This window comes from Arachis duranensis, chromosome 10 (genome assembly GCF_000817695.3).
Source record: "Arachis duranensis cultivar V14167 chromosome 10, aradu.V14167.gnm2.J7QH, whole genome shotgun sequence".
Classification (NCBI taxonomy): domain Eukaryota; kingdom Viridiplantae; phylum Streptophyta; class Magnoliopsida; order Fabales; family Fabaceae; genus Arachis; species Arachis duranensis.
In genome coordinates this window covers 11,344,494-11,356,582 of record NC_029781.3, presented here as the reverse complement: position 1 = coordinate 11,356,582, position 12,089 = coordinate 11,344,494, and positions in this window count along the sequence as shown.

Below are 12,089 nucleotides of genomic sequence, written 5' to 3'. Positions count from 1 at the left end.
TTAAATATTAATTTTATTGGAGAACATGCTCAAAATATTAATATTCAATTTGTTAAGTCCAAGGATCAGCTAGTTGACTTTATTTACTAAACCATTGGTTGAAGAGAGGTTTCGTAAGCTTAGAATTGCTCTAGGAATTTTTTGTTTCTCTGATTTAAGTTGATTTTCTAGTCTAACACTGCATTTTAAGTTTTGTCTTGCAAGAAGATGAGAGATTTTTTTTTTACAAATGATGATCCTAGTTGTACATCCTGTGAGGAAAGATTGAGCTTATGCTCTAGATCATCTTTATTGTGACTTGTTGATAATGGATTTCACAAAATTTCTTCTAGGTTTTCTTTCTGATGGATAAGATTTTGTTAGCATTTGATGGACTTTACTAATTGTTATATGAACCAGCACTGAACTAACTGTTATTGATGATCCTTCACTGTTCTTGCTATTTTTGTAAAATAAAATAATAATTTGACAGTATGGGATTGATGATTTGGAAGTGTTGTATTTTTTCAATTTGGAAAATTGGCCATCACTATCTAGTTGGCATTCGTTCTGATTTTGAAACTAAGAAAAGGGAATTTATAGAAATATTTCATTCTTCTTGGAAGCTTTATCATTCTCACCACATGCTCACATAGCACACATCCATCCATATGGCTTGAACCAAAGTCACTACCTGCTATCTTAGTGCATCAATTGTTCTTCAATCTTCAAGTAGTATTTGAAAGTCTCAAATTTTTCGAGATAAGAAATATGAAGAAAAAGTCGTACGTCTTGACGTGTGATAATGGTGTTGCTTTGTAAAGTTGATTCCTCTAATGAAGAATGTACTTCATATTGAAAAGAGGAACACAGTAAAGAACAATAGTGGAGTGCAAAGGTAAAAGAAAGCTAATTTTAGGTGTTGTTGGTAGTTCAAAGGATTCTATATATTCAAGTGGTTCGAAGTTCACTGGACTCACTGGGATAGTAAGGGACTTGGCGCAATAATTTGGCAACTATGTGGAATCTCAACAAGCTTATGTTGTTGAACAAAGAAGAAGATATGGGATTGATGAGTCCAATAAAAAAAAGAAGGAAGGATTGACATTTTGAAGCAATACATTGATGATCTAGACTCTAAGCACTATTTTTCAGATGATAGGATGTTGACAAAGAAAAACACTCTGCCAGTTCTGATGCTTAGTGAGATTTGATACCACTTTGCTGATTTCCTATGCTTTAAGACTTTCTAGTTGATTATAAAATCCTAAATACTTATTTGCTTCTATTATATTTTGTGGTCTCTAACCAACTCTTGTAAGGTGCTCATTTGCTCCCTTGATGACAAAAGGGGAGTAATTGGAATAAAAAGAATAGAGAGATTATGGTTTATGTTATAAGTTCAATTATTGATATTGGTTTTAAAACTTAAGAAATGTTGTTGTGTTATGATTGACTCAGCAGCAACAACTCTTTACACTTGCTCATAAATCTATATAGCTGCTATTGTCGATTGTTTGCTTGTGTTTTTGCTGTACTCTGGTTTTCAGCTCAAAGATTTCATAGCAAATATAGCACACATTCAAGGGGAGCTTTAATCTCTGGATTCAAGGGGAGATCTTTCGTGCAAATGAAAAGGAAAGTCACCCTACTCTTATTAATTTTTCATAGATGCTCTCTATTTTAAAATGTTTATCATCAACGGGGAGATTGTTGAATTCAAAAATGATTTCACATTTTATTATGATGACAAACATTTAGTTGATCGATTAAAGATTGATCTTAGTTTATGGTTTGAGTGATTGTGCTATAAAGTTCACTACAAGAAAAATGTTGAGTACCGTTGGATTTATCAGTGAAAAAATTCCGCCAGTACTATGTTTACCGGTGGATTTTTCATCTGGTTAAATTTGACAGGATAAAGCTCGCCGGTAACATGCGGCGAATTTAGCATCGGAATATGATGGTTCATGGCAAAAAATTTGATGAACGCTACCGGTGAAAAAAATCCGACGGTAACATTGGTGCCATAAGTTGAGTCTTCGCGCCACTTTATCGATGTAAAAATCCGACGAAAAATATTTTTTATTTTTTTTATATTTTTCCAATCTTTGATGTGCCCCAATAGTTAACAATTGATAGTCAACTCTCAATTAACATCGAATAAATTAGTATTTTATTTGAAAATAATGATTTATATATGATGTAAAATATTAAATATACAGAATGTAAACATGAAACGAAAGTTTGATAATGAAATACATAAGATAGAACTATATTGACATTAATCTTATTCAGATTCATCATCCTCCTCTTTCGAGGTAATTTTCTGATCATGAAACTCATCTACTTCTTCTTCATCTCCATCAACCCTGTCTTCTTTTTTAAGGTCGTTGTTGTCCAGTGGTAGTGTGTCGTCCTTGGGATTCTACTAACACGATGCCAAACTTGTAAACCACTCAATCTCATGGGTGCCTCTTCTTGTTCAGTTCTATTCTTCCTAAATGAGTCTTTGTTGCACTGAAAAGGATGATCAATATCGAGGAATATTCGATAACAATCAAACTGCAAATTCTTACCCCCATTCGTCAACCAAAATACCTTTGTATCCTCCAGACAAATGAGACACGACATTCTGCCCCGAGTAGATCAACCTGATAACATCCCATATGCAGAAAAGTCATTAATGGTCAATATCAACACAGTATGTAGTTGGAAGTTTATCTTGGTTGAAATATCATATGTTTCTATACCATTAACCCATAACTCCGTCAACTCATCCACCATGGGTAGCAAAAAGACATCTATGTTGGCCTTTGGATTGCTTGGACCAGGTATGATACAAGTTTGAAACATGTATGGGTCCTTCATATACTTTTCGAGAGGTAGGTTATAAGGAGTAACTGTAACATCCTAATACCCTAAGCCTTACCTCACGCCATAAAGCAAAAGATATCAAAGCGCCACGACACTTCTAAAGCTCATACAATAATATATAATGCGAAGCGTTCACACATAACCACAAGCGTAAAGGCACAAGATAACAGAGTATATATATATAAGAATAATAATCATAGAGTACTAGCTGCAACCCGCGGAGTGTAGGCCGACTAGTTATATATAGCATAACAGAGTTCTGAAAGTTAAAACAATATACAACATATCGCTCAAAGTAAGCCTCTAAGGCAAATGAGGATACAAAAGTGAGAGTACTAAAACAAAATATCCAAAAAATTCAAAAGATGATAAAGATCCTCCGCTTTGTCACCATTTCGCAACTTACCAAGATGGGTTGTGACATGCATCTGAAAAACAACAACAACATATGGTATGAGAATCGGAGGTTTTCAATATGGTAACAGTGCCAATTAATGTAAGATATAAGGTTTCGGGATGCCAGAGGCAATCCTAGAACTTCACATCAAGCATAAGATTCAAACTTATAATTAAATTTAAATAAATCCTTAAATAGGTCATCTATCTTAGGAAATTTCTAAACTATCAGTTCACCGCTGTCCCACATCCTTCACCAGCCAAATCTCCATGCGATTCCATTGTCACCGCCTTCCAAACCTCTTCAATCCCAGTAGAAGACACAAGTAATAGCAATACAAGTAAAACACAATTATAATCATGTATATCAAGTAATTCAAGAAGCAATTAAGCATGTTATACAATTAGGCAAAACAATGCAAGTCGGCAAAACAAGCAAATATATAGAATATTGATGCACCACTATTTCGTGGTATATCTTATGCTTAATTAAGTGGATTTTATCCACTATTCTCACATTTATTCACAGAATTCGCATGTTTTACACTTTTCTTCATGATTTTGTGCTATGATTGAATACGTGCTTCTTTGGCCTTTAATTTACTATTTTTAATCCTCTCTTATTACCATTCGATGCCGTGATATGTGTGTTAATTGTTTTCAGGTTTTATAGGGCAGGAATGGCTTAGAGGATGGAAAGGAAGCATGCAAAAGTGAAAGGAATACAAGAAGCTGAAGGAACTGCAAAGCTGTCAACCCTGACCTCTTCGCACTCAATCGATCATAACTTGAGCTACAGAGGTCCAAATGAGGCGGTTCTACTTGCGTTGGAAAGCTAACATCTGGGGCTTTGCAAAGATATATAATTTGTCATAGTTTCCTTGCTGATAGACGACGCGTACGCGTGCATGACACGTACGCACAAATAGCGCGGCAGACAAACGACGCGTACGCGTGCATGAACCACGTGCTGGATGTATTAGAAATCACTGGAGGCAATTTCTAGACTGTTTTTTGGCCTAGTTTCAAGCCTGAAAAACATAGATTAGAGGCTGCAGAGTGGAGAAATCAAGGAGACACTTCCCATTATTCACAATTTAGGTTTTTAGATGTAGTTTCTAGAGAGAGATGCTCTCTCCTCTCTCTAAGTTTTAGGATTCCTAGTTTTATGCTTTTGAGTTAGATATTGATAGAGTTACTACCTCCGTTGAAGTCTTTATCATTATAGTTTGTTTCCTATTTCCTTATTCTTTTAATTTCCATTTATCTTATTCATGAGTTACATATGAATATTTCTGATTTTGGAATTTATTAATGCAAGGGATAATTTTCCATTTAATTTCATTACCTGTTTGCTTGCTTCCAATTAATTTGATTATTATGTCTTCTTTCTACCCCTTAAATATGCATACGAAATTGGCATCCATGTCAATGGAGTAGGCCTCCAACTTGGCTTTGGAGTTAGATTAATATTTAGAGACCCTTGAGTTGGAAGACTCAAGAGTTAAATTATATATGGAAATTATTGGCTGGCTCTCTAGTCACTAACGCTAATCCTTCCCAAGGGAGAGGATTAGGACTTGTGAATTAGAGTTAGCTCAACTACTTGACTTTCCTTCATTCGTTGAGGGTTAACTAAGTAGAAACAACAACATATTATTATTAATCTTGGGAAATCCAACAATGATAGAACTTTCGATTAATCTTCTCCTAGCCAAGGCTTTTTATTTCAATTGCATAAAATCTCTTGTTAATTTTCCGTGCTTTAAATTATAATTAATTATTTTATCATTCCTCACTCTAAAAATTCTCAGAAAAACCCATAACCAATAATAACACACTTCCCTGCAATTCCTTGAGAGACGACCCGAGGTTTGAATACTTCGGTTATTATTTTTATAGGATTTGTTACTTGCGACAACCAATTATTTGTATGAAAGGATTTTAGTTAGTTTAGAAGCTATACTTGCAACGAGAATTTATTTGTGAATTCTAAACTGTCAAAAATCTGTTCATCAAAATGGCGCCGTTGTCGGGGAATTGAAAGCGTGTGCCTTATTATTGGTTATTGTAAATATTTGCTTTTTTGCTTGTTTGCTAGTTTTTGTTCGTTTATGAATTAGTTGCTTATTTTTGCTAGTTTTTGTTTTATTTTCTTTAGCTACTATGAACTCTCACCCATTTGGCTATGAGTTTGGTTACAATTATGTTGCAGGAAGAGGAGATTACAATGAGAATATGCATCAAGGATGGGAGAATCAAAGATGGGAGGAGCCACAAGGATTTGATCAACCTTCTTGGCAACAACCTCCACCAACATACTATTATCAAGAGCCATTCCAAGAAGCATACCAAGATAACGGCTATGGTGAGCACTCTTTTGATTATTAACAACCACCACCATACGCCTATGAACCCCCTCCTCAACATAATTTTGAACCACCATACTCACAAGAACCGTACCACCAAACACCGCCATATGACCCTAATCCTTACCCGCCATACCAAGAGCCTTATGAGCCATACTTAGAACCACCACCTCAACATACACCATCTCTATATCTTTATCAAGAAGAACTACCTCCGTATTATGAGCCCTTTCTCCCAACACATGAACCCTCCTATCCACCCCAACCTCCATTGAATAACAACACTCTTAGTGTTATTCACCAGGGGTAAGGAGAGTTTTAAACCACACTTATCTCTACTATCATTGGTCTCACCTTTAAACTCCAATATCTTATATCCCGCAGGGACCAACCCTCTACCTCCAATATTCAACCCTCAAGCTTTAGTGCACCACCACCCTCCGTACAAGAATACCCATATCCATCAATCCAAGAGCAACATGATCCCAATGATGTTACTGACTCGAAACAAGAGCGAAGAGATCGTCTTAGGGACGTAATGGATCGGTTATATGCACACATACTTCAAGAAAAGCAAGAGGAGGCCCAAAGGGTGGAGGTAGTAGAGACCCTTGAAGGCGAAGGAGTGGTTGAAGAATTAGTGAAGGAAGACATCAAGGAGGAGTTTGATTTTGTATTAGAGCAAGTGGAGAAAGCCAAAATTATCATAGAAGAGGAAGTAGTTGAAGACTTGGGAGATGCGAAACTTCCAAGACATATCATGGTTGAAGACTTTGCAGAGATTGATCAAGAGATGGAGATTAAAGAAGAAGAAGCACAGCCCCCCATGCCCTTGGTAGGCAACAAAGAAGGGATTGAATTGGAAGAAAGCTACCAAGAGGAAGCGGTTGAAGTTGAAGAGGCTTGCAAGGAGGTGGAAGAATTCAAAGAAGAGCACAAGGGAGTGTAGCTTGCACAATCATTGGAAAGACCTTTCCCAAAGCCATTACCATCCAATACAACATTCAAGTGGGTAAAATTCTTGTCCTTAACCTTTACTTTCCAACTTGAATATGGGCTACTGGAGACGGATGGTCAACTTAGAGCTCTTTGTGGCATTAAGAGTAAGAGGGAGATGGTCAGCGGTAGGAGTTGTCAAGCAAGGTTCAACATAGTTGCATGCTCCAAATTGAAGTGCAAGGATTGGTGTCAAGCTCAATTGACTGGGTCTAGAAAGTTGTTTGGATGCTTCAGTGAGAATTCAATTTGCTTACAACCCGGTTGGGACAATGATGATCAACACAAAGATGGGTGTAAAAGCAAGGTTTGGGACTCCGGAATTCAGTCTAACAATCAACACTCTTGGGGCCTTGTCACTTGCTTCAACTTGCTTGAAGGCTCTTTGCGCCTAGTTTGGGATTGGAATTACAAACATTGATGGAGATTCCTAGATGAGTTCAAGCACAAGCCACCATGACAAGGAGCTCACCAAATGTCCAACTTGAGGACAATAACTAAAAGTGCTAGGTGGGAGACAACCCACCATGGTATGATCGTTCCTTCTCTTTCTTAGTTTTATTTTATTTTATTTTTTTCAGTGTCATGCTTACATTCTGCATCATCACTTGCATTCTGCATAAAAAAAAGAGAGAGAGCCTTCGACGCTTATGCGTCTATGACGCGCACGTGTCCTTGGGGGAATCGAATTTTGCTCAAGTTACAGAGGGTTCTGTGAAAGCTGTGCAAGAAGCCTGCCCAACGCACAAGCTCACCCATGCGTATGCGTACCAGACACATACGCGTCCCTCGCAGTTTTGACGACCCACGCGGAAGCATGCATGGCGCACACGCGTGCCCCTGGAAATCAGCGTATGTAGTTGAGTGTTTTGGCCGAAAGTTGTGCTGGCCTCGCGTTGGATTCATGCTAGAGGCACCACCTCGATCACGCGTACGCATATTGGACTCCTCTGCATCCTTCTCCTTTCGCGCAACCCACGCGGACGCACGCAGTACGCATGCGCGTCGGTTGCATACCTTCTAATTCTCTCCCAGCGCCGCCAGTTTTCATTCTTTCCTACCTCCCAAATCCTAATTCTCTCTCAATCCTACTTCTTTTCTCACTTTCTTCTCATCCTTATTCTCTTTCATTCTCTTTTCCATACTACATTTGCATACCTTCCTTCATTGCATTTTGATTTTATTCACATTTCTATCTTCTTTTCTAATTCCCTATTTTATCACTGGTGTTACATGTTCGTATTCAACTATTGCATCTTTTCTTAAATTATTTTGGTACTTCGTGACTTATTTTAAACTGTTAGATGTTATTAATTATAAGTCAATGCTAATTTTTATGATATTTGTATTCCATTTGCATTGATATGCACTTATATTGTCTTTCATTACCCACACTATCTCCCCCATTATTGCAATTTTTGCACTATTCATATGCCATCTGCTTCTACTGTTTTCTCACTTGTATGTTGTAGCTACCATATAGTTGAGATCCTCATTCTTTGGTATCCACCCACCCATATTCTATTTGTTTCCTTATCTTTGTTTGTGGGTTACTTTTCTTACTTTTTCTCTTCTTTCAGGATGGCCACCGAGAAAGAAAAGGGAAAGCTTCTCAATGGGGCAACCGACAAGTCCATCTGCACAACCTTTGGTGAAAAGCATCAGTTGGAGAAACCCTTCCATTTGTACATCTTAGCATGTACTGAGGATGGTGTAATCTTTAAGTGTGGGGAGGTCGATACCGACTTCTGTGGGTTAGTTACTCTCTTTTCAACACGAATGTTTAGGTTTTTTTTTTTTGTTACTGAGTTGTTGCATTGCATAATAGATTGCATAGTTTGTTAGTTGCTTGCATTTATGTACCACTTGGTTGAAGTGATATCTTCTTTTTCAAGAAATTTTTTAGAGTATTTCACTAATTTGAATTAAAATTTTTATTGAACTTGTTTGAAGAAATTTATTTTGGAACATGGTTTTAGAACTCGAACACACAAAACCAGTGAGATTTTGAGCCTATTTGATTGGTTGCATTTTATCAACCAATATTTTGTTTTGGTGTGTATTGTTCTCTCTATAATTGTGATCTTTGTCTTGCTTGATTCTATATTTCCATTATTTGATGTATGCATGCACTTATATAATTGAGGCCTTTGTTTCACTTAGCTTACATACCCATATGGCCTTAACCCTTTCATTATCCTTTGCAAACCAATTTTGAGCCTATTTTACCCCTTTGTTATTTACTTTAGCTCATCACTAACTCTAAGCAGAAAATAATAATATCCTTAATTTGAATCCTTGGTTAGTTTAGACTAGTGAAAATGCTCATGATTAAGTGTGGGAAAGTTGGGTTTGAAAACATTTGGTTTGAGAATTGGGTGTTGTATATTCTTGAGAAAATGTGAAAAAGAATGTTGAGGACATGTTTATGCATTCAATACTTTAATTATATGCATTGAGAAAAACAAAAGAAAAGAAAAGAAAAAATAGAAAAAAAATAATAGAAAAAAAAAGAGAGAGAAAAAGAAAAGAAAAAGAGCAAATAATAAAAAGGGGACAAAATACCCCTAGGTAAATGGTGATAGTAATGCATATGTGTTGTACTCAAAATTTCGGATGCATGAATATGTGGAAAACATAGTTAATGGGTAGTTAGATTTTGCAATTCAATTACATGGATTGTCCTAAGTTAGGTGGGAAGTTTAGGTTAATTAAGGATTCAGATTTTAGTCCACTTGACCAAATACAATCCTACCTTGACCCTAACCCCATTACAACCCTTAAAAGACCTATTGATATGTGTATTGATGCATTAAATTTCTGTTGATTGTTAGATGAAGAGCAAGTCTTAGAAAGTAAGCTTAGTAGAGAATTGAGAGAATCGAACCTTAAACACCTGAGCGATTAGAGTGTATACACTTTCGGTGAGGGTTCGATGCTCGATTCTTTGTTCCCGGCTTTCATGAGCTATCTTCTTCTTGCAAGTCTATTTGTACTTCATTTTTATGATTTGAATTAGTGAAATCCAGCTCATATTTGTTCTTAAAAGATTTATTTACCTTTAACCAAGTGGGTAAAAGCATTTTGCATTTAGTTGTATTCAAATAGGTAGTTTGCATTTCATAAATTCTACCATTCATCTTCACTGTTATAGCTTCTCTTGAGCTTAGCATGAGGACATGCTAATATTTAAGTGTGGGGAGATTTGATGCACCACTATTTCGTGGTATATTTTGTGCTTAATTGAGTGGATTTTATCCACTATTCTCACATTTATTCACAGAATCCGCATGTTTTACACTTTCCTTCCTGATTTTGTGCTATGATTGAAAATATACTTCTTTGGCCCTTTAATTCACTATTTTTAATCCTTTCTTATTACCATTCGATGCCGTGATATGTGTGTTAAGTGTTTTCAGGTTTTATAGGGTAGGAATGACTTAGAGGAAGGAAAGGAAGCATGTAAAAGTGGAAGGAATACAAGAAGCTGAAAGAACTGCAAAGTTGTCAGCCTGACCTCTTCGCACTCAATCAATCATAACTTGAGCTACAGAGATACAAATGAGGCGGTTTCAGTTGCGTTGGAGAGCTAACATCTGGGGCTTCGCAAAGATATATAATTCGCCATAGTTGCCTTGCTGATAGGGGATGCGTACGTGTGCATGAACCACGTGCTAGACGTATCAGAATCGCTGGGGGCGATTTCTGGACTGTTTTTTGGCCCAGTTTCAAACCCAAAAAACACAGATTAAAGGCTGTAGAGTGGAGGAATCAAGGAGATACTTCCCATTATTCACAATTTAGGTTTTTAGATGTAGTTTCTAGAGAGAGGCTCTCTCCTCGCTCTAGGTTTTAGGATTCCTAGTTTTATGCTTTTGAGTTAGATATTGACAGAGTTACTTCCTCCGCTAAAGTCTTTATCATTATAGTTTGTTTCCTATTTCCCTATTCTTTTAATTTCCATTTATCTTATTCACGAGTTACATATGAATATTTCTGAAATACTTCGGTTATTATTTTTATAGAATTTGTTACTTGTGACAACCAATTTTTTGTATGAAAGAATTTAGTTGGTTTAGAAGCTATACTTGTAATGAGAATTTATTTGTGAATTCAAAACTGTCAAAAATCCGTTCATCAAATATGCACATAATGAATGCCTGTCCTACGGGCTGTGATATCATATTGTCTGTTCAACTGCCAGTCTGACACATTCCTATGGGAATATCGCCTTTCGGTCATGAATATAAAAATGGAAACCACCCACGGATATAGTGTCGAGAATACTCTTGTGATTCGAAAGGATGCGAGCGGGATACTCTGCCACAGACTTCAAATCTCAACGTAAGCGGGATTAACCACCATCCTTACGCCGCCGCTGCGACCTCGACAAGCGGGATTAACCACCGTCCTTGCCAACATTCCACTCCGAGCTTAAACTCATCTCAAACATCATCATTCTGTAATTCCACAACTCATCACATTAATCATCATTACAGTGCTCCGCCATCTCACTCAAATAATCCATCCTAAGTACCCCAGAAGCCTATGTCTCTGTCTTCTAATTTCATACAGAAAGTCTCTAAATTAAGTCACTAACTCATCTTTAGTAATATTAGGACCTAATTACTAGATAGTATTCTTAAACGATACATAAAGAATGTTTGGAAAGCTAGACAACCCATGAAAAGTGAAGAAAACTATTTTTCAGCAAAACAAGGGTCTCGCGTATGCAAGCCCTCTATCCGCATACACATGGGTTGAAATTTGGGTATCCGCGTACGCGGCACTCTGCTTGCGTACGCAAGTATCCAAACCCAAATGGAATGCTCGTGTCACGTGTTACAGTTTAACATACGCAAGGGTAAAAATTTGCATGTCTGCGTACGCATTCAGTGCCCGCGTATGCGAGATGTCCAGGTAGTGGAGAATACCCGCGCCGCGTGCACTGTGTGGCGTACGCATGTTGTACCAGACTTGGAAAAATTTAAAGCTGCAGAATTTCAGTTTTAAACACCAAACTTTAAACGTTCATAACTTCCTCAACAAAACTCCATTTCCTCAAACTTTATGTCATTTTAAAACTCTTTAAATCATCTTTAATATAAAACAGATTTAAATCAATTTCATTAAGGCTCAATTTATGATCTGCCAAAGTTCACCAAAAATGACAATTCTCTCGTTTTTCCAAAACCAAAATAACTCCAAACATACTTAAACATCAAAAAACACTACTACATACAACAATTTACCATTTCATAGCATTTTCATCAATTCAACACCTATTCCACGGGAGTGGATCCTCTCCAGTGAAGAAAAAATTGGATGGTGACAATTGTGATCTCTCATTCTTCATTGCTCTCTCGCTCATATTTAATTTTGGCCCCACTTATAAAGTTAATGGTGAGAGATCACACTGCATTTCGTCAAGTATTGAAAAAACTGGAGAGGATCCATTTTCCCTATTCCACT